Here is an 18,433-nt window from a genome sequence, read left to right on the forward strand (position 1 = left end):
GGTTAAAGGGCTCCTTAGAAAATCCTAGGAAAAGACTTTCTGGAATCAACTCCACAGCACAGTTCTATCATTAAAACCTTCCCAGGCTGTGCTCCTACAGCGCCCATTTATTTTAGAACTAGGAAAGCAAAGATTGTTTTACTAAACCAGCAGAAAACTCATGACTTGGTGTGTTTGACCAAAGAGTAAGATTTAAAAATACTTATTATCCTACAGTTGTAGGATGCTGCCAAGTATTTCCCACCTTTAGTACTTCCAACAACTCCTGTAGACTAGGCAGTACAAACATTCACACTCCTCCTCGCCCCACTCCCTCCCCTCCCCCCGCAACCCCCCCCACCGGCCCCCAGCCACCCTGCGCTTCTCCTCACTTTAAAGAAACGAGGAAGAAAGCTAACATTTAATAGATTTTTTGTTGTTGTTCCTGTAACCATACCACAGTTCCATGTTGTCTGGAAATACAAGTTTAAGAATAATTCGTGAGCTAATTTGCCCCCTAAGTCTCCCGGATGATTTTAATGTCTAGTAGTGAATAATAATTAAAGCCACTGGTGTTGGTTTCTACAAGTTTTTTCTTAGTGGCTAGATGCAGTGATGGAACTTCCACGGCTATGGGTCAGACCAGTTGTTCAGGGCAGTGTGTTTTATCTGTCCATACCTGCACCAGTAGCTCTCATGCAGGAGCACCTTGTTAGCTGGGTGGACAAGCTTGACTCTCTAGCAGATTCAATGAATGGTAAAGTCCTGGATTAATAAGTGAATAAACTACTTTGGAGGAAGTTTTAGCCATGGTGGAACTTGCTGGGATGCTGAGTTGGCAAAGGAGAGGAAAGATAAGCTCTATCGCTCTATATTATGGCCCACTGCAAGGAATGTAGGGGCTGACTGAGCACCAGAGGGACCAAACCCAGCCAGAAGCCTGGCAGGTCTTTTGGCAGGGGAGACACCAGCACTGAGGAACCTGGAGAAAGTTTGGCTCTCAACAGGGAGAGGGAGGGTCTGGGAGCCCCATGTGCCTTTCAGAACAAGGATGGCTTCACCTCCCGCCATTGCCATCCCTAACACTCCTGGGCTGACTTAGCATCTTCTCCACCTCACAGCCCCATGCTCACCCCACCTAACACTTGTCCTACAGACAGCATGTCTGTCCACCCTGCTAGGCTGTGAGCTTCCTGAGAACAGGGTCTTTTTATCCCCAGAACCCACCACAGAGCCTGGCTTGTGACGGGCTCTGAATGTTTATAGAATGAATGAATGGAGGGCAGTCTGAGCAGGAGAAACTTCCAGGTGTTTGAAAAAAATCAAGAAGAAAGTGCTGTGAAGCAGTGAGATGTAGGGGTGGGCAAAATGGACAAAAGGGATCAAAAGGTACAAACTTCCAGTAATAAGATAAATAAGTCATGGAGATGTCATGTACAACATGATGACTGTAGTTAACAATACTGAATTGTATATTTGGAAGTTGCTAAGAGCATAGATCTTAAAAGATCTCATCACAAGAAAAAAATTTTTACTGTATGGTGATGGGTATTAACTAAATATTGTAGTTATCATTTTGCAATATATACATATATCAAATCATTATGTTGTATGCTTAAAACTAATGTATATGCCAATTATACCTCAATTAGAAAAAAACAGCAAAAAAGACCAATCACTCTACGAAGGGTTTGTTTGCCTCTTGTAGAAGGCTTGATAAGGTTTGACTGAGCCTGGTGGTGATAAATGAACCTCATTAATGAGAAGGAACCTCTGTGGCCCATTTTTCTTTAAGAACTCCCTTAATTATCTTGCTCCAATTCTGAGAATATTCATACAGTTCATAAAAGATAAGCAGGCACAAGCTGTTTTGAACATTTGCCAAGTCAGATAGGTTGGTCTGGAGCCTGCTGTGTACTAGTTTCCAGGCTTCCATCCCCCCATCCTTACCCTCTCTGTGCACATGGTCTCTCTCATTTCCTCCTCTGGTTTCCAGTGTCTTCCCTATCCTCCCCATATTATGCTACATTTAAGAAAGACATTAAGAGCCTGGTTAGTGTGAGTTTAAATCACACTTCCTAGGGGTTCAAATTGTCCCCAAGGAATTTACTTGTATTTAAGCCTTATTTGTCAGCGTGGAGTAAAAGGCATCCCCTACTCAAGCAATTTCAAGCATCAGAAAGCCAGCAGGGACCAATCATAAGTTTACGGTAAGTTGTAAAACAAGGTGTATAGTAGAGTTTCTGTTCCTTTTTGGACCCAGTTTCTTGCTTTGCTTTATGTTCTGGTGACCCTATCAGCCAAAAAGATTTTGACTAGCCTTGTACAAACTGACAAGGAATATTAAGTATCATTGTTCAAACTCCACTGGCTTTCCAGAATGCTTATGAATTTGACTCCTCCTCTCTGCCCCAAAGCCCTGTTGAACCTTTAGCCTACTGATGGTATATTAGTCTGCCCTTTTCTAAAAAATTAATTAGAAGGGATTCTAACATCCTTCTGATAGCTTTACTGCCTTCTAACCATGCACACACACATAATTCCCACTACCTTTACTAAATTGTACTATTTTCACCAACTCCCAAGTTTTAAGAGCCAAACTTAAGAAATATTTTATAAAATGACTTAGTTCTGTTACTTTCAGCTAGATACAGAATGTCAGGCTAATTATTAACAAAGTACTGTATTACCAAATAGATATGTTTACCTTGGCACACTGCTGCCAGTTTATCAGAACTTCTAGTGGGAATGGTTGTGGGGTGATAATAGATTAGCAAAGAAGTGGAATTTTTGAGTTTTTTTTACTCTATTTTGTCCTAGAATTTGCATTTTAAACTTTTGAATCTTCAGAGGCAAATATTTACATAGATCATTCATATAATTGGTTTTCAAAGCTAAATGTAGCCTAATATCCAATTCAATTTTGTGTTGCTGACTTGCTTTTTCTTTAACTGGAGTAATTTTAAAACTAGCTTTTCATAGAGGTATAGATACCACTCAAATATTCCAGAAAAGTTTTATAAAAGAGAAAAATCCATGGTGCCTGCCCCTTAAGTCCTTTATGTTCTGCCTTTAGCGCTTCCTTTATTCTTCCCTATAGTAATATGCATGTGATATCTGGAGCTGCAGCAACCATTTTGTGACCAAGATTAGGAAAGTCTCATGAAAAAAGTTTGCAGAGCAATAAGATAGAAGATGGCTCGGTCCTGATGAGATTCTTGAGCAGATACATCAGCCCTCAGCTGCCTACCATTAGAGTTGTTGTTACAGGAGAAGAAATAAATTAAGGTACTGGTTGTCAGGTTTTCTTTCACTTGCAGCTTAGGTCTTTCTAATACTCTATTTCTTCTTTGTTCAGATGTCCACCCTGGAACCAGTCAAAAATGGCTAGGGGTAGGAGATGGGATCATGTTAGAACACAAGGAAACTCCCACTGTAATTAGTGTTGGAGAGGATGAGTGGTGATTGTGGGATGTGTAAGAAAAGGGAGATACGATGAACAGACAATATCATAAATGCCTACTTTAAAGAGAAATTTTTAAGATGATTCCAGGTATTGAGCCTGTAGATCTAAGATTACCAAAAATATGAAATGCATAAAGAAGAACTAGCAAGTATAGGGGGGACAGGAGGGAATCACTTTGATCCAGACAGTTTTTTAAAAGAGTTGTTTCCACCAATTTAGCCAAAGCTCTCCAAATGTCCATTTGCCTGGGTACAGGGTTTTCCTGGCCACCCAGCCCTTCACTATACAGTGCTCTCCACACCCATTCTAGGAGGCTTAAGAATATCGTGGGTCAACTGATAAGGGTGGGGGTCATTTGGCAAAATATTAGGGACAAAGCTTTGGGATATATGCAGGTGTTTTCTGTTAGACAATCAAGAAACCATGGGCATTGGGCTCTGTTGAGTAGGGCTTATCATACAGAAATAAGAAGACATGTAACATTGCCCCTGGGTACCGCCTCCATGACAATTTCATGGCACTTGCAACCAGTGATATTTGCAGAAGAAATGCAAAGCTGCTTCCACTTGTGGCATGGAGAATTCATCTCATCTGGTGGACTAGGATGCTCTCCTGGAAAATACACATTTAAAACCTATTAACTTAAACTCATCAACACCTTTTTAAGCTTAGGAGTCAAGAAGTTGGTTCTCTTTGTTCTTTGTATCTATCTAGAGTGGCCTTTTCTCCCATGTCTAACTGTTTAGCTAGGACCAGGACTTGGTTCTAGAAGTGATGGGGAGGAATAAATGCAAAGGAAGGGAAAAACACATTTATAATACTTTCTCGTACTGCAGACACATTGAACTTGAGATGCTGGTGGGTTGTGTAAATCTAAGTGTGGATCCGGAGAGAGGTAGGGACTAGAAGAGGGAATTTGTGAGATATCCACAGCTGGAATGATGAAAAGGCCACCGAACTTTTAGAACAAAAAGGTAAAGAGTTCAAAGTCAGAAGACAGGGCACCAGACACATTTAGGGACAAAAGAAACAAGAAGTCTTAGGACCTTTGGTTCTATGTCCCAGAAGCATGGGGGAGTAGGGGGCATCAAGGAGAAGAGTGTAGCCAGTGGGCAAAGAGCTGCAATTTCTGATCAGAGAACGTAAGTGCTGAGTACTTGTTACTAGAAATTATGAAGTCACTGGCTGCCTTGGAATCAGAGCTTCAGAAAACCAGAGAGGTGGCAGCTAAATTGAAAGAATATGTAGAACAATAGTAGCTCAGGGTGGGCAGTTATAAGATTGATCTTTTGTCTGAGTTGGAAGACTTGAGCATGTTTTTGGTTTTGGTTTTGGTTTGGTTTGGTTTGGTTTGCTGAAAGGAGTGAGGGAACACTGAGAACCTAAAAATGCAAGAATGTGCGCTACTAGGAGACCTCATGGCCAGCCCAAGTTTTATTTTCTCCGCTCCTTTTCCCAAATGGAACCATTCAGCCTCCATTCTGAGTGCACAAAGGTCAAGGGGAATGGGAATGTGGACTGGGGCAAAAGATTTAACACTTTTGGTCCTAATATATGTGCCTTCAAGGGACCTGGCTTTCTTGCTCCAAATATTTGGCCTCACCGTCATCCTAACCAGCTCCCGGGCAGCCTTAATGTCCTAGCCTCAGTTGTTATCAAAGGGTTATGAGAACTTTGTGGGGTAATTATTCTTGGTCAGACTGAGTTCTGGATCATTCATCCTTCCTATGGACACTTATTTAGCACTTTCTTTGTGCTGTGTTCAAAACAACCTCATAAAAGATGGAAACACCATTACTACCCTCACATGATGGATCAGAAACTGGAAGTTTAGGCATAGACCAAGCATAGACCCTGTTTCTAATGCTGTTAACATTACTCCACTGTTCTTCATCTGACCCAGAAGCACTGTCCACTAAAACAATGAAACCAATGTTTTCTAAATACCTACACCTTACTAGGAACTTCAGAGCCCACAAAGGAGCTAGTAGCCTTCTCCTATCCTCCTAGAAACAGAGATTCCATTTGAGTTGCCAGATAATCTCTTTAAATGAAATACCACGTAGGCAGTCCCCATTTTGCATGGTACTTTGGGATCATAAAAATGACCATACAAACAGAAGATAGAAAAATCAATCTTAAGAATCAGTGTAAAAAATGATTGTTCTGTGATCTTTAAAAACATTTTGTCAAAACAGTAAAGATTTAGTTACTGTAAGTTATAAGTGAAAATATATCAAAACTGATATTTATTCAGTACACTGCAATTTAAAGCATTAGGAACATTCAGAATTAAAGTGTTTTATTTATTTGTACTTACCAAGAATAGTTTCAACAGTGCTTGCCTTTTTCTCATTGCATTGCTTACAATATGGAGTAAGTATCTTTTCTATGCCTTGGTGAATTGTCATGCTCCTTTATAAATTTGTAATCTAATATTTTATCCTTTGTGCTTTCAATGTTGTGAAATAGTCCAAGAGTTCCTTCAATGTGAAGCTTTTTGGTTTTTGGTCTTTGGTTTTTGTTTTTACCAGCATCACTTCCTCTGGGACATCTTTATTTAGCTTATCATAACCACTTTCTTCATTATGTCAGTAAGTTCACATTCACTAAGTACCTGTGCTTCACTTTATGTATCTACTCGGTTGGGCTATAGTGTCCAGATACTTGGTTAAATTTTGAACCACGGCATCAGCTTTCCCCTGGATCATCAGCCTGCTGGTCCACTCTGCAGATTTTGGATTTGCCAGCCTCTGTAATCATGTGAGTCGATTCCTTAAAATGTTTCTCCCTATGTATATGCACACATATCCTGTTGGTTCTGTTTGTCTGGAGAACCCGGACTAATACAATTCCTCTGGCTGAGTAAGTGTCTCAAATGGTGGCAGTGATGACATTTCCATGGTCAGCTGTTTCTTTCCTAGTTCCATTTATATTCAATTAGAATTTTACGTATAGTATTATTACTTCTTGTTTCTTTGCTGTACTTGCATCTCTGTTGCCCAGTTACCTCTTTCAGTTATCCATTTTTGTAAAATGTCATGGGGTTTATTTATCACAGGTAGACAAGGAAGCCACATAGCTACATACTTTGCTCTCTGCATAAACTGAGTAACAGACGTGCAGTAACCTATCATCAACAGACTTTTGAGAGGGTATTGTGATTGGTCAGTGAACATTATACGCACCTATTATTTATGTGGTGATCTGTGGACTGAAGAGCTAGCATAAAGTTTGCACTTAAATATCTCTACCCCTATCTGTCTGTCTGTCTGTCTGTCTGTCTATCTATCTATCTATCTATCTATCTATCTGTCTATCTATCTATCTCTCTACATATCTATCTGTCTGTCTATCTAATGTGGTAACTGAAATTTGAATCGTTTGGGGGAACTGGTATTGTTTAACTAAACATGGTAATTAACTGAAATTTGTGTATATCAAAGTCCATGAAATGGAAGAACTGCGTGTGTTTACTTTTGAACTGATTGTCTAGGTCCATAATTTATAAATCCATACCATGAAGGACCATAAAGCAAAGAAAATAGGTTCTCAGCTGAATTAGCAGCATCTTGGTAAAAATTCTATCATTTCATTAACCAATATTCTTGAAATACTTGATATTTGTTTCCTTGCTTACTTTCAGTGAATAACTGGCTGCTGAGAGAATCACATTTAAAATGTCCGAATATAGAAAGTGGTTTGTGGCAGAGACAACTAGTTTTCCACTGAAAGTCCATTCTCCCCTTCTTCCTTTGTTGATAGTTCTCCAGGTTTTGGTGGGGCAAACAGCTGCCTCACTAAAGACTCCATTCCCGCCCTCTCCTGAAGCTTATGGCCAGACTCTGGCCAGTGGGATGTGAGCACAGCTATTCCTCTGGGCCACTTCTAGGTTTGTCCTTAAAAGGAATGGATGTGTTCTTCCCTGGCCTTTTCTCACTGGCTGGGATACAGATGTGAGCCAGGAAGTGGAGCAGCTATTTTGAACTCAGAATGGAATATGTGTGTTGAGTGTACTATCTCTGGATAGTTATATCAGAGAGAATCAACTTCAATTTGTTTTAGTCACTACATTTTGAGGTCTTTTGTTCCAGACAGTTAAGTCTAACCTAAAAAAATAACATGGATGGTGTCCTGTTGGGAAATAAACAATAGCCTATCAGAATAATACAAAGATTTATATACATCACACTGAAGAGTTAATGAATTCTCCTCCCTTCCAATTCTAATCTAAAAAGAATAAGAGAAAACCAGAAGACTCTAAGTTTAATCCCCTTCTGAGAATAAGTTGAGCAGAACATGCTGAAGACAATTAATGATATAATGAAGCCACTATAGATAGGATGGTAAACTCTGCCACTTTTACAAAGTGGATTTGGTGTTTCAGATTTATCAGTTACTTTGCACCAAGGCCGTGAGCCTCTGTTCCTAGTAATCAGACATGCTGGGATAGACTGCCAATAACTAAATTGAATTTCCAGGAGCTGCTGAGATCTTATGAGAGACAGTTACCTGGCAATATTTATATAATTCTTTTTGTAACAAAGTAAATTTAGGATAGGGTTAATTAGTTAAGTCATTGACCTTGAAATAATTTATTCCAATATAGTTCTTAAATTGCACATCTTGAAATGTGGCTCTTTTGTAACGAACAGATTAAAAAGGTCTGATTCAACGCCTACAAATGTGTAGGACTCATGTGTATACACTAGAGGGCACTCACCTCCTATTTTCTTTTTGAACAAAATTTATAATATGGTTTTCAAACAAGTGTGTGAAAGAATCAGCTCAGAATCTTCTTTAAAATGTATACCCTTAGGCTATGAAGGGGCCTGTGAATCTGCATTTTGTTAAGAGTCTATAAGGGAGCGTGGTTGAGAGGCTGGCTTGTGGAGCCTGATTGCTAGGGTTTGAAACCAGGCTTTGCCACTTGTGAACTTAAATAATTATTTAACTGCAATGGGCCATGGTTTCCTTATTTATCAGATGAAGTTAGAAATAACACCTGCCTCTTAGGATTGCTGTAATGACTAAAAGAGTTAGCCCAGAACATACTAGTTCCTGGCAATAAAGATTCACTCCTTTCTTATTTTTTAAGAAAGTCGTTCATTAATTTTGTTGCAGGGTGACTTGAGGACCACCCTTGAGAAACACAGGACTGTTTAAAAAAGAAAAATGGAGATATTCTCAGTATTCTACCCAGCCAGGCTAAGACTTCAGGTTCTGACCCCCAGCTGGAGTGATAGCAGAATGGCAGGAACTGAAGTTGCAGGGTGGAGAACAGAGCACAAAGAGGCTGGTCTTTATATGTTCTGTCAGAGAGCTTGTACTTTATTCAGAAGTCAGTGGAAATTCTTCTAAGGCATTAAGGCAGAAGATGGCATGATCAGACTTACGTGAGATGATCACTCTGCAGGCAGAGCCGGGGACAGAATATGAGGGGTGAGGCTGGAGGTAGATGGTTGGCGAAGCTCAGGTTGATACAGTGCTCTTCCTTTTCCATCCTAAGGAATGGACTCCAGAAAGCATTACAATTATTCACATTAGTGATTCCAGTATTAACAATTTGGACCTTATAAATTCTTTCTTCTTAGGTCAAAATAGAGTTGAGTTTATGATGAAACTCTGCCCCCACCCTGTTCCATGCTTTACATACACTGTAGAGTTCATAGTAGCAAGCAGGCATCCTCCCTAGGTTTTGAGGCAGCCAGTCCTGCAAGTAGTCTTGTGAGCTATGCACTCACTATGTAAAAACTGAACTGCTGTCCACAGCACCAGAAGCTGAGAGGGGGGCACAGTCTGCATCTTGACTGGTGATCCTGTGGAGGTTGGGGTAGATTTCCAGGAACTGTGGCAGCTTTGAAGTGTCTGACCTACAAGATACTGAAATAAACTTCAGTTCTGCTCTATCACATCTGCAGCCGGAATGGGAGGAGCTGCCGGGGGGGTGGGAGAGGGTGGAGGAGGAGGAGGAGAGAGCTAAGGTCACACTGTCTTCATTTGCCTAAATTCACCAACATGGTTCTGCTGCCATCAAATCAGCAGGGTCAGCGGTGCTAGGGAAAATAGCTACGTGAGTCTTTAGTTCCTGAGAGGTGACTGTGAATGCTTTTACAAGAAAAGAATCCATCCCTGGGATCCCCCTCTGCCAGGGTCAGTTCCCACTTGTGCACTCAGCCAAGTCTTATACGTAAATCACCCACTTATCTAGTCACTGAGTTTCTTAGAAACATATCTGTTTCTAAGCCTCTCAAAACATGCAAAATGTAAGCAGATAAAACAGCTCTTCCCTCTGCTGTTAAGATTTCAGAATCACAAGATACTATCCTAGACTGTTTAGAGCTAGAAAGAATCTAATCCAGTGGTTTTCAAATTTGTTTTAGTATCAGATTCCTTCAAATGAAATTTTAGTAAGAAATTCAAACAAAATAAGAGCAGAAAGCAGAGCTGCTTCTATTGAAGAGAACTTCTGGCTGGCAGTGCTCCTCCTGTTTGTCATACCTCCTACACCCTATCATGTGAGGTAATTCTTCGAATGCCTGGAACTTAGAGGAGCAAAATCTGAAAGTCATGATTAAACCAATTCTTCCATTTTACAGAGGGCAAAAGTGAGCCCCAGAGAGTTAGTAATTATTTGACTAGCGTGTAAAAGCAATTGGGAGATGCAGAGAAATAAAATTGAAGATGGTTGTTCAAATTCATGGTAGAGGATAGAGTTTGGAAAGGATTTTCTCAATGGTTTCTTCAGAGTTGGATCAGTGAGTCAAGAAGAACAAGACAAACTGGAATGTGTGAGGGGCAAGAAGAAGGTTTAATTTAGATCCAGAGTAGGATTTCCAATAGAAAGAGGTGCAAACTTTGGAACTTTGAAATCTCTGGCCCAGAATTTGTTCAATGTAGCAAAGCTGCTTATCTGTCTAGAGAGAATCAAAGGTACTTTTAATTACAGTCCCGCATTGTGGTGAAGACCTTCAGTCCTGCCAACCGTTAGTCATCATCATCCTTGGCATTATCAGACATCCATTACAGGTCTTTACAAGTTTAACCCAGGGCTACTTTACCCCACTGGATATGGTTTGTGCAGATCAATAGTTTAGACAGGCAACAACATGGCAATTTCCTGATGACTCACAGGAGAAAAATACCCAACCTTTCTTGCTTCTGTTTCTGCATTTAAAAAATCAAACTCACAACTTAACCTGGTCCAGGAAATGTCTGCCCACATGACTTGGTTCACTGTTGTGCTCAGCAACTTCTGTTGTTAACTTACATCACTGAATCTCTGTTCCTCACCTGTAAGGTGGAGATAATGAGAAAGATTTCTCTGTATTTGTGTGAATAAAAGAAATTAGATACATGAGCTGTTTAGCACAGTGCCTGGCACATGGCACATAGTGTTTTCTCTGACATGGATCTCTGATAGACCAAGGTCAAATTAATAAGAATTTGAAACAAGTTAAATTTCTCTTTAAGTATCCTCCTGTATTTTAGAATCTGTTCTAATTTCTGGGTTCTGTTAATTTTTTTTTTTCTTCCCTTTTCCTCTTCCTTTTTCTTTTTTATTCTGGAATACAATGATCAACTTTCATTAGTGTGTAATCAAAATGTGTAGTTTGTCTTTAGCCACACAATTTTTAGGATTGCTTTCCCTTAGACATTCACAGCAGAGGTGCTTGTTTCTCATGCCTCTTTCGTCTCTAGATGGTTAGAGAACATTTTTAATTTTTAGTTAATACATTCTATAGTATTGGTCAAGGAAAATATCTCTGGAAATGAGCATATAATCAATCCAGGACAGCTGAAATGAACCCACATTATTCAAGTGGAAATTCTAGGACTGAAAAGTTCAGTATCTGAAGTGAAAAATTCAATGGACAGGCTTAACAACGGATTGAAGATTTCAGAAGAAAGTTATTGAACTTGAAGACAAATCAATAGAAATTATTCAACCTGAATAACAGAGAAGAGAAAAATGATTGAAATAAGAATGGAAAGAGTCTCAGTGACCTGTGGGATAATATCAAGAGATCTATATATCTTTGTAGTCATGGGAGGGAGGCCCCTAGGGGGACTGAGTGGTACAGAAAAAATATTTGAGGAAATAATGACCCCAACCTTCCCAAATTTGCTAAAAACAACAACAACAACAACAACAACAACAACAAAAAACCAGTTCATAATTATAAGAAACTTAGCAAATGCCAGTTAACAAAGTGAGATAAATACAAAGAAAACCACATACTGAAACATTAGCATCAAACTGACTATAATAAGCACCAAAGATAAAGTCTGGGGGAAAAAGCAGTAATAAAGTACAATACAAAGGGGAATGTAATGTAGATAATGGCTAACTTCTAAAAAAGGCCAGAAGACAATGGATTTATATAGTCCTGAAAGAAAAAAATCTACCAATACAGGTATCTTTTTCTATATATCTGTGTCTATTCTATATCCAATGAACATATTCCTGAAAAATCAGGGTAAAATAAAGACATTTTCAGATGAAAACAAGCTGAAAGAATTAATCACTATTAGACTATCAAAGACTACTCTTTCTTTCATTAATTAAAAATGTAACTGCTTAAAGAAAAATAACTTTAAAGAATCATATGGTATTCCTGTTTTTTCTGATTTATGTATTCTTTGTGAAGGTAAAAATTTTTTTTACTTCACAGTAAGCATTTCTTTCTGGCCTGAAAAGCCTTAATATTTTCTTATCATCTAATCTTATAATAAAGTCAGTCATAGACCCGTAAAATAAACAAACAAACAAATAAATAACCTTGTTCTATTGTTTTTTAACATACTATATGTTTTATATATATATATATGTATGTATTTGACAACAGTAGCAGAAAGAATAAGGGAGGAGTTATATGGGGTTATGTTATTTTAATGTTCTTAACTTTACATATAAAGCATTGCAATATTATCTCTAAATAGACTGTAATAATTACAGAATGGATAATGTAATTACTAGACTATCACGTAAAAAAGCCAAAGAGGTACAGCTAAAGATGCAGGAATTAAGATAGAATACTGAAATTTTTGATTAATTCAAAAGAGGGAATCAAAGGTTAGAATAACTGAACCTACATTAAACAAACAACAACAACAAAACCCCCAGCAATATGGCCTTTCCTGGTCATCACAGCTAGGAAGGACCTACTCCCTTTTCTGAACACCCTAACCATTCTCACAGAATTTTTTTCACATTATACTTAGCATAACAGTTACTAGTTTACTTTTTCCCTCTTAGAAGATAAATATCCTTTGAGGATGAGGACCATGGTCAAATGTAAGAAGAGATGAAAACTGCCGACGTGCAGATTCACTAGCGATTCAGCTTAAGTTTCTTCTGGATGTCTACTATTCTTCTATGTGAATTTAAAAAAGAGTAGCAGAGAGTAAGTTTGAGTAATCTTTACAAGTTCTTGTCATATTTCAAATAAATTTTTTGTCCCACTGGCCAACTGGCTTAATCATTTCTACATGGTGCCAACTGATGAAGAGGTCACACAAACTATACCTAACCCAGATGGCAAAGAGTTTTCTTGTGGTTGAGGGTCATCTCCAACTAATTGGTTGTAAGGCCAGATCACCCTCAGCAGTGAAGACTGTCATAAATGGAAATGTGTGGGGGAAGTAATAGCACACCTAGTGTGTAACCATGAACTGATTTAGAGTGTCATGACATTAATGGTTACTGTGACCACGTTCCTGGATTTTCCAGAACAATCCCATAAATACATTCTGAGTTATCAGATAATGTGTCCAAATTTGAGGTTCAGAGAATAGGATTATCATATTTATGGTAATATTATTAACATAAATTAACATGGAGATTCCTAAAAAAACTCTTCTTAAAAGCTCATTGATTCTTCCTAAAGCTTACCAAGAAGAAAATTTAACCTAAAGTCATAATCAAATGTTTTAGACTTTGAGAAAATCAGAAAAATTCAAAATTACAACTATCTACAGAGCAACTACTGATGAGAATGACCTGAAGACTAGCAGAAAGGATCTTCTACATCGAGACGGGTAAGAGGGGCAGAGAAGTGATAGTCTCCAGACCCACACCCCTGGGTAGGCAGCTCACGAATGGAAAGATAATCACAATTGCAGAGGTTTTCCGCAAGGAGCTAGGAGTCTGAGCCCCACCTGGGGATCCCTAGCCTAGGGGATTTGCAGAACAGATCTTGCAGGATGAGCCCCCAGAACAGTTGGCTTGGAAGGCCAGTGGGTTTGCTTTTGGTAAAGCTAGAGGATTATAGGAAACAGAGACTCTACTCTTAAAAGAAAAGAAAAGAAAAGAAAAAACAACCCATAAAAATGGAACCATAGATGAACCTGGCAATTTGGTTACTTTTGTTATAAGGGAATCTGCCAACTGTGGAAGAGAAAAATAAGTTGAGCAGAGTTTTTGATACCGTCATTTGGATGGAGGACAAAAGCTAAATAACAGGGCCAACCAAAGGATGGGGGAGTGGTCCTGGAAAATACTCCAGTACTTTGGGTTCATAAAAGGCTAAACCATAAGAGTATGGAGATTAAGAGAGCCTAGTTTTATAATATCTCAATCCCTGGTATTATACCAAAGTGATCTCTCATTGCTAGTAGTTCTAGACATTCTTTAGACAAATTTAAATTCACATAAGAAGAATTCAAAAGCCTTATGAATCCCATGCAGGGTAAAAAAATTTTTTTAATCTAACCACATAATAGTAAATTGATGAAAATGAAAGAGAAAATATTAAAAACAACAAATAAAAGTGAGATTACCTCCAAAAGGGCAACAATTCAACCAGAAGCTGACTTAGTAATACAAATAATGACATCCAGAGCACACTGAAATGATCTGTAGCCTTCTGAAAAACAAATACTGCCAATCTAGAATTCTACATCGAGCAAAATACCCTTCAAGAAAGGAGACTGAATGATTTTCTATTGCTGTGTAACAAATTACCACAAACTTAATGGCTTCAAACAATACCATTTTCAATTGCTGTATGTCAGAAGTCTATGCACAGCTTAACTGGATGCTCAGATCAAGGTCCCCACAGGGCTGAAATCAAGTTTTTCCCAGCCTGTATTCTCATTTGAAGGCTCATCTAGGGAAGGATCGCCTTCTAATTTCCCTCAGGGTTTTGGCAGAATTAATTTTCTACCAACTGGAGACACCATGACAGCTTGCTTCTTCATAGTTAGCTACAGAGAGTCTGCTGCTTCAAGTCTCTGACCTCTGGACTCTTTTTTTAAGTGGCTTATGTGATTAGGTCAGAGCCAGCCAGAACAATCTTCCTTTTAATGAACTTAAAGTCAATTGATTAGGGACTTTAATTACCTTTGCAAAATTCTTCACCTTTTGCCATATAACAGACTCTAACCAAAAAAGTGGCATCCTGTCAACTTTTCCATATTCTGTTGGTTAGAAGCAAGACATAGGTTCTATTTGTACTCAAGGAAATGGCTTTATACAAGGGAAAGACTCACCAGGGATCACTTTAGAGTGCACTGAAGCAAAATAAAGACATTTTCAAACAAATGAAAACTGAAATGTATTCTTCATGTAGAAAAAAAGATGTTTTCTATATGAAAACCTGGACACGCAGGAAGGAGTGAAAAACATTGAAAAGAATAAATGTACAGATAAATATAAAAGAATATTGACCCTGTAAGATAATTGTAATATCTATGGATAATATATAGAATTAAAATGTATGAAACAATAGCAGGTAGGTGGGTTTTAAAGGGCAGTATATGAATTTAGAGTGTTTTAATGTACTTGTATTTTTAAGAAGATATGTAACAAATACAAAATGTATAACAAGTATACAAATGCAACAAATAATATTAGACTTTGTTGCTGATGTTAATCTCTAAGATAAGCATTAAAATATTTTTTGAAAGTTTAACTGCCCAACTAATAGAGCATTAAATGGAATAGGAATAATAATAATAATGAAATCAATCTGAAGATGGCAAGAAAGGGAGATCCCAATAAGTTTTTGTTACAGTTGAAATTGACACGGTGGTTATGTAATTCATATTGAAATGTAAAGAGGTAAGGAAAGCCAGCTCACTGTTAAAGAACATCTCGGGAAAATGTGTTCTACTGACAATTATTTAAACAGAATTATTAAGTTATTTTAAAACATTAAAAAGTTATGAAAGTTAAAGGAGTGCAGTACTGGCACAAAAAAATGGACCCAAAGACCCCTGGAACAGAATAGAAAATGCAGAAACAGACAATGACTAGGTGGACACATAATTATGACAAAAGTGGAGCTGCAGAAAAGTGGGTAAAAAATGGCCTTTTCAGTAAACAGTGCTGGGTCAATGTATTCATTTTCTGTAGCTGTCGTAACAAATAACCACAAACTCAGCAGCTTAAAACAATACAAATTTATTATCTTACAGTTTTTTTTGTTTTGTTTTTTTTTTTTTGGTCAACAGTTCAACACGGGCAGGCCTCACTGGGATAAGATCAAAGAATTGGCAGGACCATGCTTTTTTCTGGAGGCTCTCAGAAAGAATCTGTCTCTTTGCCCTAGCCAGATTCGTGAGGCCACTCATGTTCCCCACTCAACACTGGCCCATGGCTCCTTCCTCATCTTCAAAGCCAGCAATGTTGCATCGCTCTGACTCTTCTTCCCTAATTAAAAGTCTCGCTTTGACCACAGCCTGGAAAGATTCTATTTTAGGGATCCATTTGGTGAGGCTGGGCCCACTCAGAAAATCCAGGATAATCTCCTCACCTCAGAGTCACATCTGCAAAGTCTCTTTTGCCTTGGAAGGTAACATATTCTCAGGTTTCAGGGGTTAGGACTTGGGTGTGGTTGCCGGGCCATCATTCTGTCCACCACCATCAACTAGTTACCTGACGTAAAAATCAGAAACTTTTCTTTACCACTCGCCATACACGAAATCAATTCCAGATAGGCTATAACTCTACATATAAGAGTTTTAAAAAAAAGTTTTTGGAAGGAAATATAGAAGAACAGCCTTGTGATATTGGGGTAGTGAAGGATTTCATGACCAGTACACAAAACACACTTAAGATTGAGAAACTGATCTAGATTAAAATTAAGAACTTCTTGTCATCAAAAGAGTCTGTTAAAAGAATGAAATGCAAGCCAGAGAGTGGGAGAAGATATGTGGAACGTGTATCGTCAGTGAAGGGCTGTGTCAAAATTTGGTTTCCCCTGAAAAGCAAAGCCTGAGAAAAAGACTTGGGTAACAGGAGCTTCTGGTGATCGTCCTGTGTGTTATGCTTCACAATAAGACACGTTAACAACAGTAACAACAAAGGTCTTAAATGTAATAGCTAATATTTATTAAATGCTTTTTATGTGCTAAACTCTGTTCTAAACATTTTATGTGAATCAACTCAGCTAACACGTAAAACATGCCCCAAAAGTATGTACCTTTATAACCCCCATTGAGGAGGACACTAAATTACAGTGCAGTTAATGTCCTAAAGCTACTAGGTATGGTTTGTGATGGCAGGGATTGTTGTCTGTTTTGCCGACTGCTACATTCCCAGTGCCTAGAAAATGCCTCTTATTTGTATAAAGTGGCAAAGACAGGACTCAAACCCATGCTGCCTTTGGGAAAGCCTACGTTCTGTTAGCATGGTACAGCTAATAATGTTACTCATTTAAAATCTTTTATTCAGGTCCAGGCTGTAAGAATGAAGATAATAAAAATATAGGAAAATAAAACCTAATACATTTTTTTTTAATTTTAAAAATAAGTATTTTTTTAAATGTTAAAAAATAAAACTAATTTAAAAATATTATCTATCAATCTAGATTTTTTTGGAGGAAAGGGGGATGGGAGAAACTAAAGGCCTAAAGAATGTTTTAAAATACTTTTCTTCCCCACAAGGTTAAAATCATATTCCCATCATTGCCAGCCAACATTTTAGTCCTTGAATGTCACAGATTACAGAAACCCACTTTCATAACCCTTCTCCCAACGCCTGAGCCTAATCGCTGCATAGCCATCTCCTGGCGGAAAGGCACGTTCGTGTTGGCTGCTAGTTCAGTAGTCATGTTTCCAGCCACTAAAGCACGTTAAGCTGAAATCAAAACCAAACACATGTTCCTCTAAGAAACAGCCAAGGCTTCATGCTAAATACTGAGCATTTCCCCAGCAGTCCAGGAGCCCTAGCACTTCAGGATGCTGATCAAGAATTGTCCAGACTACAGATCATGGTGTAAAAGTTTTTTGTTGCTGTTGGTTGTGGTGGTGGTGTGTGTTTGTGTGTGTTTCTGAAACCAATGTAGAAAAGTTCATGTGATGGTCTGCTCTCAGTTTTAAAAAAATGATTACAGCCTAATTTCGTGTAATAAAGATACTACAGTCTTTTCTGAGAGATCACGATTTCCCTTCTGTTGGACGATGGCCAGGTTGTTTTCAGTAGACAAGAGAAATATTCAAAAGTAGTGTTTATGTTTTTTCAATGAAACATGCATTTAAGTAAACCACAGATCAATATTTGTCAATTGAAGGTATGGAAGTGGCTGTTATAGTGACTTTAGATACACGATCTTGGCACTTGTGATAATGTCTCCAGAGAAACTATGCAGTCTAAAATACCAATGTATTCCTACTCTTTGTGCAGTTAATTTTCTGTGAAATATGTTTGTGTATCTATCCATTATCATATCAAATCACAATGCCTACTTATTGCTATTTCCTTAAGCCTATTAAATGATTTATATTTTCCTAGTTCATATATAGTGATTTTTTTTATTCAGTCACAAAACCCATATTTATTTTGAAAGCTATAATTACACATACTCTTACTAGAATTATATATAATAAAGTTCCAGCCTATAGGGAACAATTAGACCCTACAGACTGGAACTTTATTACTTACAAAGTTCCGTATCTGAAGAACCAAAGAACAAATTTCAAATATACACAGAATCAATTGTTATTTATCAAATTTTATATTTTGTTTACTGTATTTTCCCTTTT

General features: G+C 38.1%; 1 long non-coding RNA gene across 4 annotated transcripts in view; it reads left to right on the forward strand.

Moving 5' to 3' along the window:
• The window catches only part of LOC106729154, a 91,306-nt gene that overhangs the window by 433 nt on the left and 72,440 nt on the right, over positions 1-18,433 (forward strand). For all 4 annotated transcript variants that reach the window (XR_004323522.1, XR_004323523.1, XR_004323524.1 and 1 more), the window contains exon 2: positions 6,102-6,208. This is a non-coding gene — a long non-coding RNA (uncharacterized LOC106729154). The remainder of the gene's footprint in view (positions 1-6,101; positions 6,209-18,433) is intronic.

This window comes from Camelus ferus, chromosome 1 (assembly GCF_009834535.1).
Source record: "Camelus ferus isolate YT-003-E chromosome 1, BCGSAC_Cfer_1.0, whole genome shotgun sequence".
Taxonomy (NCBI): domain Eukaryota; kingdom Metazoa; phylum Chordata; class Mammalia; order Artiodactyla; family Camelidae; genus Camelus; species Camelus ferus.